Source organism: Varanus komodoensis, unplaced genomic scaffold (genome assembly GCF_004798865.1).
Source record: "Varanus komodoensis strain SLA01 unplaced genomic scaffold, ASM479886v1 scaffold31, whole genome shotgun sequence".
NCBI classification, from domain to species: Eukaryota; Metazoa; Chordata; class Lepidosauria; order Squamata; family Varanidae; genus Varanus; species Varanus komodoensis.
The window spans coordinates 12,253,156-12,266,796 of record NW_025335780.1 but is presented as its reverse complement, the minus strand read 5'-3'; positions in this window follow the sequence as shown (position 1 = coordinate 12,266,796).

Below are 13,641 nucleotides of genomic sequence, written 5' to 3'. Positions count from 1 at the left end.
AAAAGAACAAGCACACACAGATTCTGTCTTCCAACACAAGTAATTGATTTGTTCAGGGCAGTGGTGAGGGTGAGGGAAGTTTCATCTTTCCTGTGTCTATTTCATTGATCAAAATTTACCAAACAAGATTTCACTGCAATGTTAAATTAATTGATTAAGGGCATAATTCAACTGGGAAGCCTAAAGACCCCCAAACTTGGAGAGTTATGGGCATCTTATCTAGGTGGAGGAAGCTCTGGAGTTGGCTCCTGCTTATCTCTCCTTGCAAGCCATCAGTGATGTGATTGTGGACATTCTGGTTGAATGTCATCCCACAGCTTCAGAAAGGCAGCTAGTATATTTCTTTCAACACTGGCTGCAGTGGGGAACAGGAGGGGGACCTAGGCATGGATCCCCAGAGTCAGATCATAAAGAATCTGTGACCCTGGAGATGTATGATCATAAGATTTCTTTCTAATGGACATACTGATAGACTTAAAGGTTGACAAATTTCTCTCAAATATGCTCTGTATGCAAACTTCATAGGTAGGTAAAAGCCTGCACCAAATGAAGAACAAGATGTTCAAGCCCCTATTTTTTTTTTTTCTCAAATTGATTTCAAAGTTCAGGCTGATGACGTTCAGCCCTCATATCTCTCTCCAACAGTCTCAGCATCAGCATCTCTTACTGAAAAGTTCAGGCATGATGGCTTTTATATGAGAATATGCTGGCATTAGCATTAGGCTAATACTTTGGCTAAAGTATTCATTGAATTGTGTGTGGTTTGTAAGGAAGAGATTTGGAGGCTACCAGGAACAGAAACATCCCGATACTAATCTGCAAAGTATCGATGAACTTGGGTACAAATGCACAATATATCCAGAAATCTTACCTCTTGGCCATGCCAGAACATGCATTTCCACAGTCAGCATGTAGGTACTTGAAGTTGCGGTTACTATGTCGCTTCCTCTTCTGGACATTTCCCTCCTCCATTTCAAAATCACCCTACACATTCTGGTCTGTGGAATGATATCTTGTCCTCAATGCTTCATTACCTTTAGGACCTGTTATTTGTCACCCAGAGCAGTTCTACAAAGGAATCCATCCTATTTAGGGTTTCTCATTTGTTTGATGGCATGCCTTCTGGCATAGAGTGAATCAACATCCATTACATCCTTCTCTGTTTTTCTGGTAGAATTTTTTTCCTTTATCTGAAACAGGCAGTTCTTACTCCCCACCCCACCCCTTCTTTTCCCCAATATTTCTGTGTTTTGCTCCTCATGTGGCTACCCCTGGACCACTGAAATTCAAGTTTTCCACATTGCATTTTGGTTTGTGAAGACCATCTCACTATACCTAATTCTCTACCCTGCTCCTTATTTGGAAATCTCTCCCCCCCCCATACTCATCTTCTCTTGCTCTATCACTGCTGTTAGAGATCGTAGGAGAAATGTTGGTCCAGTGTAAAGGAGAGTGCGCAAACCAAGTTTTCCTTCTGGTTGCAATTGTTGTTAATGATGATGATGGTGATGATAATATATTTTTCACTCTTGACAGTATTTTTAAGTTAGTTCCCCCTTTTTCTCTAAGGTCAACATGCAATTTGCTGTGCATCTATCTTGCCTCTGTTTAAGTTCCTGGTATTCCCCAGTCTTTTGAGCACTCATCTATGGATTTATGTCTCTGTCACTGTATGCTCAAAGACAGGACAGCAAATTTAGCAAAAGTCCCTCAGCTTCTCTCCCTCTCAGCCTGTCTCCCCACATCCCACCTTTCCAAACAACCTTCTCTCTAGTAACTTGCAAGTGGTGGGAGCAGAGAAAGAAGAAAGGAGGAAGACCTTTGCTCCCTTCCACAGGTTTTCTTGAATCCTGTATGGGCTTTTGACACCAAGAACCCCCTTGCCCAAGTATCTGGGCAACGGAGAGGGTAAGGAACATAGGGACAATTATCCTCTCTACTCCCCATGTGCTCACCCTGTGCCTGCTATTTCTGCTGATCACAAAATAAGCAAAAGAAGAGGAGGAAGCAGATTTAGGGATTGGGAGACTGGATGGCATTGCCTTTAGAGATATTTGAGGATGAACTGGGCAGGGATGAACCGGTCCAAGTGGAAAGTTTCGCATTTAAAATTTTAAAGTTAGTTGAAGGAGAGCTTCAGAAAACTCATCGATCTGCCTTTTTGTGGTTTCACAGTGTGTTAATTTGCTAAATAAGTTAAAAAAAATAAAATACACCTATTTAACAGATTGATTGTTTTCAAAAGCTGAGATGGGCTGTCATTCATGCACAGGGGCACCATAAAGCAGAGACAACCTGATGGCAAAGAACTACAAGGTTTTCTAGAGGTGCTGAATAAAGAAAGGCAGAATTAAATCAGGACCATTTCATTTCTTATTGATAACACTGGAAGCAAACCAAACTAGCCTTTACAAAGATAGAGGGGTGTCCTTAATCTCCAGGCTCACCAACTCAGATTTGTCTTAACCTATGACACTTACCTTCTGTTTGTTTATCTACTAAAGGTGCTGTGGCACAAATGGGAGGCATACAAATGTTTCCAATAAATAAATAAATAAAACTAGTGAATTAACAATATGCACTATTATGTAAAGGGCCCATTAATAATACAAACAGTACATAAAACTGTATGTAACGCACAAGCTCCCGATTCAGTGGATTTTGAGGGGAAAAAGTTGGTTTGTATATTCTATTTCCCCTTGATGCTTGGCCTTTTGTTTTATTTTGAAAACTGAGTGCTCTTCCACTGGGAACTTACTTTGCTTTTAACTTTAACTAAAGTCTCCTCACAAAAAGTTGCATTTACTCATGGTTCTCCTGTGGTTAAGAAAAAATGTCCTCAAACAAGGGTCCACTGTCAGCTTGTACGTGATTGAGAGTCTTCTTTTTTATGAATCCACCTAGGTCCAGCAATGCTTGCTCAAGTCCCTGAATGACGATAGGGTTACAGTAGCTTGGTAATGCACAGAATTATAATCATTCACATTTCCTTGCCGCAGATCAGCTGCATTCCCAAAACACTGTCATGACTTCCCCACTGAAGGACAGCAGACAGCACACCGTGCTTCTGAGCAACATTACAGCACACTCTGGAAGGGGAGAAAAGCCAACCTTTCCAGGGCTCGTTGTTTACAAGTTTGAGGACTGTGCCTGAGGTCAAAGAAGCTGGAGACCCACAGGACCATTTGTCCTGGACCAGATACCAGCGGTTAAGCAGCACAACAAGCAAAGGCATTAGAAGATGTTCTGAGCAAGGCTGAACTGAACTGTGTAGGGTTCATCTGACTTGATGTAAAGCAAGCCACAAAACTTGGGAAGGCCTGTTCACTCATGCAGTGATTCCATTCCAGAACTTTGAAAAAGGAACTTTCAGCCAAACCAAACTCTGAGCATCAGGTAGGAAGAAATTCCTATCACCCCAGAAACTGTTCAGACTGTCTGTCTGTGGGCTTATGCATCTTCTGCACCCTCAACCTGATGCTTATGAGGCTCATTTCAGGAAACTGAGAAGGTCCTGTTGCTATTCCAACTGAAGTAAAAGCTGGCTCATTGACAGCAAAATCAGACATTGCCTTATTGACCCAATCTTTCACTCCCTGCATTGACCACTGCCCCTTATATTAAAGTTGTGCAGAGATGTCTTCCATTCTTAATTATCATAACTGCACTATGCATTTTCTCGAAGCGGCTCAGTGTGGTGAACATACGGTTACATGGCATTAACCTCACAATAGCGCTGTGAAGTAGGCAAAACAGGAACACTCACTGGAGGCCCCATGATAAATTTAATAGTTACATATGGAATTCTGAATTCAGAAATTAAAATCACTATATCCAAGACTCAACGTATTGCCTATGCAATATGCAGAACAAGTGGCATCTTGCCTATACACTGCAGACCAGAGGCAATTTCATATTTAGCCAATCTGATCTATGGATGATAAAACAGAGAATCCCAGAAGCAATTTTGTAATGAGAATTTAGTAAACACAAATGGAAAAAGTGGGGAAAAGAGCAAAACTCTAGATGTCACATGTAAATCCAAGGTGCCTCTGTGTTTAATTAATTTGGAGATCAAATTTGTGATGTACTTTGAAAGGCTAATTATTGCATGCCAGAAGGGAGAAAAACCTGTATAAGATCATTGACTAATTTACACTATCATTTATCATGGGATAACAACCCTTTAAATTACTTCCAACTCTGCTTTGTGCATACATTGTCAGCTCTGGCTGAACAGAACTGACAGAGGTAAACAACCCTTTGACTGACATTTCTTCCAGTATAGGTGATAATGGAAGTGGCAGAACAGGTTATCTCTTGTGCATAGATAACAAAAAAGCCGCACTACCTCTGCAGAACATGAAGTGAGTTAGAATGTCCCCCTGAACCCTTGGAGGGCTGCAAGCTTAAGATCTGCAAGGGGAAGGGAACTCTCAAGGGGGATTTTACCTTCCTTCCTGCAGGCTCCTGAATGGTGCTTATGCAAGGTCCCAGGACTCCCCCGAGTAGTTTGAGCTAATAGAACGTGAGCTACACGCAGAATCAACAAAATCTGGCAGAACCTTCTTGCACACATGGAACTCTGCTTCCTGTTATGCACTCATGTATTACATTTCTGTACTGCTGAACAGCCAAAGCACTCCAAGTCGTCCTCAGTAGATAAAACCATAAAATAGAACAGCACAATGAAACAGCTAAAACTTTCGCATGTTTAAAGCCACAGTACATAAACTGAACAACAAGCCAGTGGCAGTGTAAAGATCCAAAACATCATTTTAAAGCAATACAAAGTAAAGACAACAAAAACTGGAGGAATGAAATCTGAATTTGGATTCAGAATCTGTCTTCAGCTGAGCTCTGCTTATGGAAACTGTTGCCTCCCATCCTACCCCTCCCCCCCAGGATTTGAGAACCCCACCCCACCCCACCCCTTCTCTACACAACTGCTTGCCAGGGTCCTTTCACTCCAGATAGGATCTTTGGGTACTTCAGGAGATGCTACAGGGAGAGGAGTACAGTTTGACTCAGATAGTTTAAATGTGAAGAGAAACGAGAACAGGTGAACAAAAGTTTAGGAAAGTCTAATTATTTGAAGATGGGAGAAAGAGAATTGTGCATATCTATGGGAACAGAAAAAGCCACTAACTTTTCCAGTGCCAAATTGAGGTTTTGCACTTCATTCTTTCTATGGAAAAAGGACTAGATTAAGTAGATAATAAATAAAATGGTTTATAAGTACTTTTACATTCTTATCCTTTCACCTGCTGGAAGGTAGGAAGAGCAGAATCTTTGGGAAAAAATATATTTTAAAGCCTGCAATTTACTTAATAAGATGCAGATCCTAGAAAATGTGCAGTTATTTGAAAACATAATCAGGCAAGGTAGAGTTTTTCTTTTCTTTTCAGTATTACCCAGTGGTTCAAATTGTACCATGGGATATAATCAACCCTAAGTGTCTTTGGATAGGGAAACTTTTACAGACAATGAAATTGCTTTCTTTGTGCAAAAGATGAATCTTAATGACACATACTGTGATGTAGTAGAAAAGACTTGCCTAGACAAAGCGGTCCTATCTGTGACTTGGCAAGCTTCTCTGATGCATATTTTAAGACTCCTTGTTCCCAGTGTTTTACAAGTAGTCTTCTCCATCACTGTTCAGAGCCAGAGGACAAACAGAGAGGCAGGTGCTAAAGGAAGGTTTTGTTCATTTGATGTATGCTTCTGTTGCTCTTCAACGATCAGAGGAAAGCCCATTCCTTTATTCAGTTTTCTTTGCAGGTGCAGAATTTATGCGTACAATTAATGGAAAGCAGGCTTCTGCTAAAGAACAAAGGCCTGTTTTGGAGATGTGCTAATGAGAAATTAAGAATGTGCCCCTAGATTTAGGTTTTTATCTACCTGCATGCTGATATATTAATAATTCTCACTGGTCAGTCTCAGGGTTCAGAGGAATAATATTGGTAAGCCAGCCTCCATAGCTTCCTCCAGTGACTTGGCTTCAAGCCCTGTTCCCCAGAGAAATTGCAACAGTTCTGTCTGATCTGTGAATATAGTGGAGGTTGTGGGCAGGCAGGGGACTTGGTGAGCTCTGGGAGAACAGATCCTCTCTCCAGGCACCCACTCAGCCAGGTGTCTTCTCCCATGAGGAAGGCAGCGCATGAGCAAATGGTCCCCTGCTGCACCAGCAGATGGGGGATCCTGCAGATGCTGACTTGGTTGGGACAGTTTCTCCAATGGAAAAACCAGTGCAGAGCAAAGCAGGGATCCTGGAAATAATAAGGCCACCTGGTATGATGTTAAGGGAGATGACCACAGTCCTATCATAATTTGGCTCACAGAGTGCCTGGGAGGGTCACCTGTCCCCCACTTCCATTTAGTAGGTCTCATCTTTAACTCTCTCTCTCTCTCTCATATTTATTTGTTCTGTATGCTACACCCTCAGCCACAAGACTTTCTTAGGGGCACTCAATATGTTATATAATATCTACAGCAATGTAGTTACATACCAATGCAACATGTACACAAGTTCAGCCTGGAAACATTAAAAACCTGTTTTTTTAAAAATAGAAACTATTATTATAAGATAGATTTGAGTGTTCTTGTTTAAATTCTGCATGTGCAAATAACAGATTGGTGAAATCATTATTGTTCTCTAAAACAATGTTATGGTGGTAAAGCATGGAAGTTTCACATTGTTCTAGAAAGAGTTCATGATTCCTCTTCAGTACATTGGAAGACAATGGAATTAAGAAGGAGGAATATAGGGTCTTTCTGTTCTGTACAGTGAGGAATCAAGCATGACCACTCTAACTTATACTACTTTTTTCCCCCAAGTGCAAAAATCTTCACTGTATGTTTGCTTTTAAAGCTCAATTTTTTATATAATCAAGTATTGCAAAATATCCACACATGTTCAGTTTGGAAATTATTATATGAGGGTTTTATCTTATGAAAACTAAAGGCCAAAGTGTAGTGGCTTCTACACTTCAAAAGCAATGCAGTATAGGCATGTTACTCAACATTTCTGTCACTTTTAGGATGGAGATGGAGACTATACCATCTTTTATTTTTCTGGCAGTCCTTGAAGGTTGATCAGAAAACCTTCTGTTGGGCAACATTTTTGGAAAGGGGCATGGCTTATTATTGTAGAGAGGAAATGCTAAAGGATTACAATCCTTCTTTTAAAGGGGAAAAAAACTTGCTAGCAGTACTACTACAATTCCCAGTGGCAAAGCTGTAATATGTAGCCTAATAGGAACCTGTTAACAGTGAAACCCCCAAACCTGCTTCTGGTCTAGATATATGCCAAAGTGTTGTGCCACTTTTGTGCTGAGCACAATACTGCCATCCACAGCTGTGTACCGGTGCATCAAACATCGGTTTGTAGTTAACACACAAAACAGCCTGTTATAATACCTCCAAATCGGAGGTAAAATGTGTCTACAAATCTCGAGTTTTGTGCCACTGCCAGAAGCAAGAATATGACTTATCCATGGGTAGAGTCTAGCAAATAATTTCTACACACACATACACACACACCAAGTGTGTTGCTTTTGTGTTCCTTTGTGCAATAAATGCGGACTTTTATGCAATCACTGCAAATGTAGAAATGAATGAATGAATGAATTCCGCATTGCATCGTGTCTATTATCATGCATGCCAATATGCTTTTGCTAGACCTCTGCCAAAGTTTTGTGCACTTTGCTCTCATATATAAACAACTGTATAGCAATGCACGAAATGCAGGATTTAACCCAGACAAAAACAAAACGAAATGAAGCAAAATTAAAAATGACAAAACAAAACAATTTTTGTATTGTCTCTGAACAGTTCTTAAAGTTTTTTACCATTTTGTGTCATGGCAGTATTCTTCTTCTAGTACTTATTTAAATCAGGCTGAGTTCAATAGGGCTTTCCCCCTCATGGATAAGGGGAACACTTCACATTTTAAAATAACATTTAGTTGTTCAGTTTGTTTAATAGACTAGTATGAGCCATCATGGGTAGCAAGTTAGGATATGGGCACAAAAGAGCACAAAACTAGCACAAAATCCTGAATGGTGAGCTCAGTTTTTCTATAAATCCTGCCTGCTCTCCACCCATCTTTGAATATAATGATGTGCACAACACGATAAGCCATGATATGTTATGACCTGTTTCTGTTTCAGAGCTGTGCTGACTATATCCAGCAACATTGCTTTGTTAACTATGCACAAGTCACTCTGGCCAGGGTCCAAAACACAACAAGCCACTCTGAAACAAATGTGGCTCACAGCATGGCTCATCCCATTGTATGTTTGTTGTGGTTGTGTTACGTCAAGACAGTCTGTATGGGACAATTTTGCTTCTTAAACTGGGGCAAAGGAAATAGAACAATTTGGTTTAAAATCTGGAAAATGGATTGTACAGCTTTGACATTTTTAATGGTTCTTCACTTAGGAAAAAAAAGGCCACAAGCAAACTAGCACATCAGAGAGAAGTATCCTAGCCCAGACCTTTCCCTGTTGCACTGGTTTTCTATCTGCAGAGGAAACATTCATCAGTGTGATTTTCTACCTGCAGCCTGAAATGACAGATAGCATTCTATCACCGCAGAGCCTTTACAATTCCTGTCAAGGCACGTGAAGACCAGGCACGCAGCATCTGGTCCCTGCAGCTGGAAGAGAGGCATGACAGAAGTAAATCTGCTTCCTCTTCTGCATCTTGACACACACAGAGATCCTTCCGAGCGACAGCTTATGTATGGATAATGGTGACCGCAAATCATGAGGACAAATTTAGCTGTAGCTAAAGTTTGTCTCCATTATGAGCTGCTTATTTTATATAAATGTGGTATTATAGTTAACATGAATAATTTAAGATGGAAATAACTAACATGTCTTAAACTTTTGAAATATGTTACACAATTAAAAAAAATCACTGCTGCACATGTTCCTGAGTGGAGAAGGCACTCACATGAATGCTGCTCACATGAATGACAGTCCTGCATGCTTTTCGGTGTGGCCCCATACTTCCAGTCCACCCTGGGTCAACCCCACCCGGGGACATCTGGAACGTAATGTGTGCATGCATGCAGCTGCAGGCACACAGGCGCATCAATGGATTGGGGCAGCAACTGCACGGGGATCCTGAACATGAGGTGCCGATCTGCACAAGCAAGTGCTCCTGGATGGATGCATTTCTGCTCAGATGCCCATGATCACCATGCAGCCTCAAGTGAGGCCAGCCTGGAGACATGACCTCAAAGGTAGGGCCAGAAGTGCTCCCTGACTCTCACTTCTATGTATAAGTGTCTGACGTAAAGGGATGCCGTATGAGGTTTGCAGGGGATGCTGTATGAGGCGAGACTGAGGGAACTGGGTCTCTTCAGCCTGGAGAAGAGGAGACTCAGAGGGGATCTGTTGGCGACATACAGGTATGTGAGGGGATGTCACATGGAGGTGGGTAGAGACCTGTTCTCCCCTGCAGAGGAAGGCAGAACGCACTCCAGCGGAGCAAAGCTCAGGGAGCCAAGGTTCCATTTGGATGCCAGGAAGCACTTCCTGACAGTCAGGACCCTGAGGGTGTGGAATGGGCTTCCCTGGGAGGTGGTTGAGGCCCCATCTGTGCGGGTGTTCAAGGATAGGCTGGACGTGCACATGGTGGGCATGTCGTGAGCGGAGCCGGCTGGTGCCGGAGGTCAGACTAGATGGCCCGGGAGACCTCTTCTGACTCGCTCTGTTTTCTATGTTTCTATGACATGTGAGTCACGGATAACAAGGCCAAGTGGTGAACAAGTTTGTTCTGGACTTCTGGGCAATATGGAACAGTGCCATTCTGTAAACTCAGGGAGCTTTGGTGGACCCTCACTCAATCTTTCCATTGTGGAAACAGTTGCTTATTACCTTTGTCCAGTGGGTTGTGCAAGCAGTTGTACAATGGGTTGCAGAAGGGTTATGAGCACCTTGCACAAGCATAATGCACAACTGAGTGCACAATCGTGCTTATGAAAGTGTAGTTTCCATTGATTCTTCTCTTGCACATCGTTCAAAGCCTAGTTTGCACTCACGCAACATCATTTGTGCTCACAGAATGACACAGTTGGATACTGTCCTCCATGTGATTTATTACTGTAAAGTCTGAAGCAAGGATAAAACATTTGGTGGGCCATTTAAGTAGAGATCATTTTATAGGAACAGGCTCCTATAAAACAAATGGCATTTTATGAGGTCTTCTGTTGCTCAAATAGCACACAGGTGTTTATTATTCAGTGGTGACAGCTTCTGAAAACTGAAGCAAAATTGAAGCATAAAGAAGAACAATTTAAAATTACAGACAAATAAGGAAATTAAAAAGAACAATTCTGGCTCTCAGTAGCCAGAGCAAAAGCACTGAATCTTCACTGCAACATGAAGCAATACTCTAGATCTTTACGAAGACAAAGAGAGGCTAGAGAGAAATCATAAAATAAGGAAAACATTCTGAACAGAAATAAGTCCATGTGTTGCAATACATTGATACTCAGCCTGGACAACTGAAGCCAGAGGAGGAACTATGGAATCTCAGACCTTGGAATTAATGGTCTAATAGTGAGAGAGGCATTAAAAATCCATAGACATCCATAGACCTCATAGTTATGAGGCATAAGCCTAAATATTTATATTTTCCCCTACAACCAGCTTCCTTTCCATGCTTCTTGACTGCTTTTTCATTAGCAGAAAATAGAATTCTAATGCATATATGTATGTATGAATTTCCCTGAACCTGTGAGGTGTCACATTTTAGACTCATTGAAATCATGGCAAGATGGTGACTACAGGAATACTCTAGAGTTTGCTTCTGAACGCATTTACTGGGAAAAAGCAACATCTTCTCACAGAGAAGGATAACATATTTATAAAGTAAAGATAGCATAAAGAACCCCTCTAACCAAGATTCCTCTCTTAAATAAACAACTTAAGAGTGATCGGGTTTTACATTTTCAGAGAAATTGAGAGCAAGGCCAGTGGGAGGGCAGACTCTCTCATTATTCAGTTCTCCCTGCAGGGTTGCCAGATTAAAACAGATCTCTCCTGTCATTCATTCATACAATTTATATCCCACTTAATATGTGAAGGATCTCAGAGTGTCCGACATCATTCTACTCTCCCTGCTCTAATTCTTATCCCCCAACCAAACAACTGGGTGACAAAGGTATGGCTGAGAGTCTGACTGGCCCAAAGCCACCCAGTTGACTGCAAGGCTGAACAGGGACTAGAAGCCAGATTGCCTGGGAGAGATCTACATGGGGGTCTGGATGAGGACAGGGATTTAGGGACACAGATTAGAGTCACCCCATAGAACTAATGTCCAGTTCCTCAGGTGATGGGTTACACCTGAGGGCATTTCAGGAGTTGCTGGAGGTACAATCACACCCATTGGCTTCCATTTTGGAGACCATGTGGAGAACAGGTGCGGTTCCAGAGGACTTAAGGATAACATCAGGGGTTGCAAATTTCAAAAAAGGCAGTAGAGACATGGAGAATTACAGACTGGTTAGCCTTATGTCTGCTCTAGGAAAGACAATGGAAAGACTCATACTAGTGGGAGATCTAGTAACCCTAGATAGGGAAGGGAGGTTGGCAGCCAAACAACATGACTTCCACAAAATCAGGTCCTGCCAAACGAACCTTGTGGAATTCTATGACAAGGTTTCAAGTTGGCTAGACTGAGGGGATGCAGTGGATAAGATTTACCTGCATTTCAGCAAGGCCTTTGACAAAGTGCCATATAATCGCCTGGTGGAGAAACTGAGGAGTTTTGGGATAGACTGATGCACTGTCCAATGGATTAGGGTATGGTTGATGGACCAAAAGAAAGTGTAAGTATTAGTGGGAAATCATCAGGATGGTGGCCAGTGAAAAGCAGAGTTCTGCAGGGCTCTGCCCTTGGGCCGATCCTGTTCAATCTTTTCATCAACGACATGGAAGAAGGGGTGAACAGTCGGCTGATCAAATTTGCAGATTATACTAGAATGGGGGCGATGGCCACAACTGAGGAGCAGGTGCTCCAGATCCAGAAGGCTCTGGACATACTATGGAAGTGGGTGAGGGATAACAGGATGGTGTTCAATGCAGATAAGTTCAAGGTCTTGTCATCAGTACAAGTTAGGTGACAAGTGGCTGGAGAGCAGCACTTATGAAAGAGATCTCAGGGTGCTGGTAAACTGCAGGCTAAACATGAGTCAGCAGTGTGATGCGGTGGTCAAGAGGGCAAATGCCACCGTTGGTTGCATTGCCAGAAGCATGGCTTCTAGCTCAAGAGAGGTATTACTACCACTCTATATGACTGTGGTGCACCCGCAACTGGAGTATTGTGTTCCGTTCTGGGCTCCACATAACAGGAAGGATATACCCAGCTTGGAATTGGTGCAGCATAGGGCCACAAGGATGGTGGCTGGATTGCAGCTAGGAGGAGGTGCTGGTGGGGAGTTGATTTGTTAAGTCGATTCCTCCGACAGGATCCTCTGCAAGCACTGAAGGGAAGAACATCACATGCCTGAGTTTGCATGCACAAGAGTCTTCCTTCTGGTGTGCGGGAATCAGCTGAATGGCACTGCTCACCAGGCTGATTTGCACCAGGCTGATGCTGCCTGATCGTGGATCAAGTACTCCTGCCCCTGCTGCAAGGGTTCTGTGTGGAGCCGGAGGTGAGAGGGCCTGATCAGCTCCCTCAGCCCCTCCACTGTGCCTCAGGTCATGAGCCCTGTTTGTGCAACACAGTCTGTTTGAGAGGCATGCTGGCTGGGTGACCTCACCTTCAGTCATGACTGTCAAAGGAAAGACCCTCACCTCCCCGCTGCAGTGTCTCCTGGGATTTCCCTGGAGGACTGAGAGGGGAGGAAATGGCGGCAGCAGGGAGAATCACCTGTCAGGCACCCTGTTTTAACCCCCCTTCCCCCTTCCCCCTTCCCCTCCCCCTACACACAAACTGGGTAACCACAGAGGGTTGTGTGTTGCAATGTGTGAACCCTGGCATTTAATCATTCCAAATCCTCACAACAATGTGTCAACAAACATGAACAAAACAAAACAGCAGCATACTGATTGGAAATGTTCAATATATCCCATGGAAGGAGACAGAGAGTTATATTTTGTCTTCCCATCTATTCATTCAGTATACAGAAAATATAAGAAATGAAATAAGGAATGAAAATTAGTCAAGGATACATCAATTATTTTATATATGCAGATGATAACATTTAGTATTGACACTTTTCATCAGCAAAAAGTGAACTTTCTTATTAGAAAATTAGTGGTCTCTTTTATATCCACATAGAATCATAGAATTGGAAAGGGCCATGAAGTCCATTGAGTCCAACCCCCTGCAGTTGCAGGACACCAGTTTATGCCATCCCACTCAGATGGCTGTCCAGTTTCTTTTTGAATGTCTCTAGTGTGAGAGAGCCCACCACCACTCTTGGCAACTGTTCCACTGCCGTCTTGCTCTGACAGTGAGGAAGCTTTTCCTGACCTGAAAAGATTTCCTGAATCTGGGTTGACTCAGCTTGAATTGATTATTCTGTGTCCTACACTCTGGCATCAGCAAGAAGAGATCTTAACTTTTCTCTTTGTGACAACCTTTGAGGTACTTTTAGAGGGGTATCATGTCCCCCCTCAG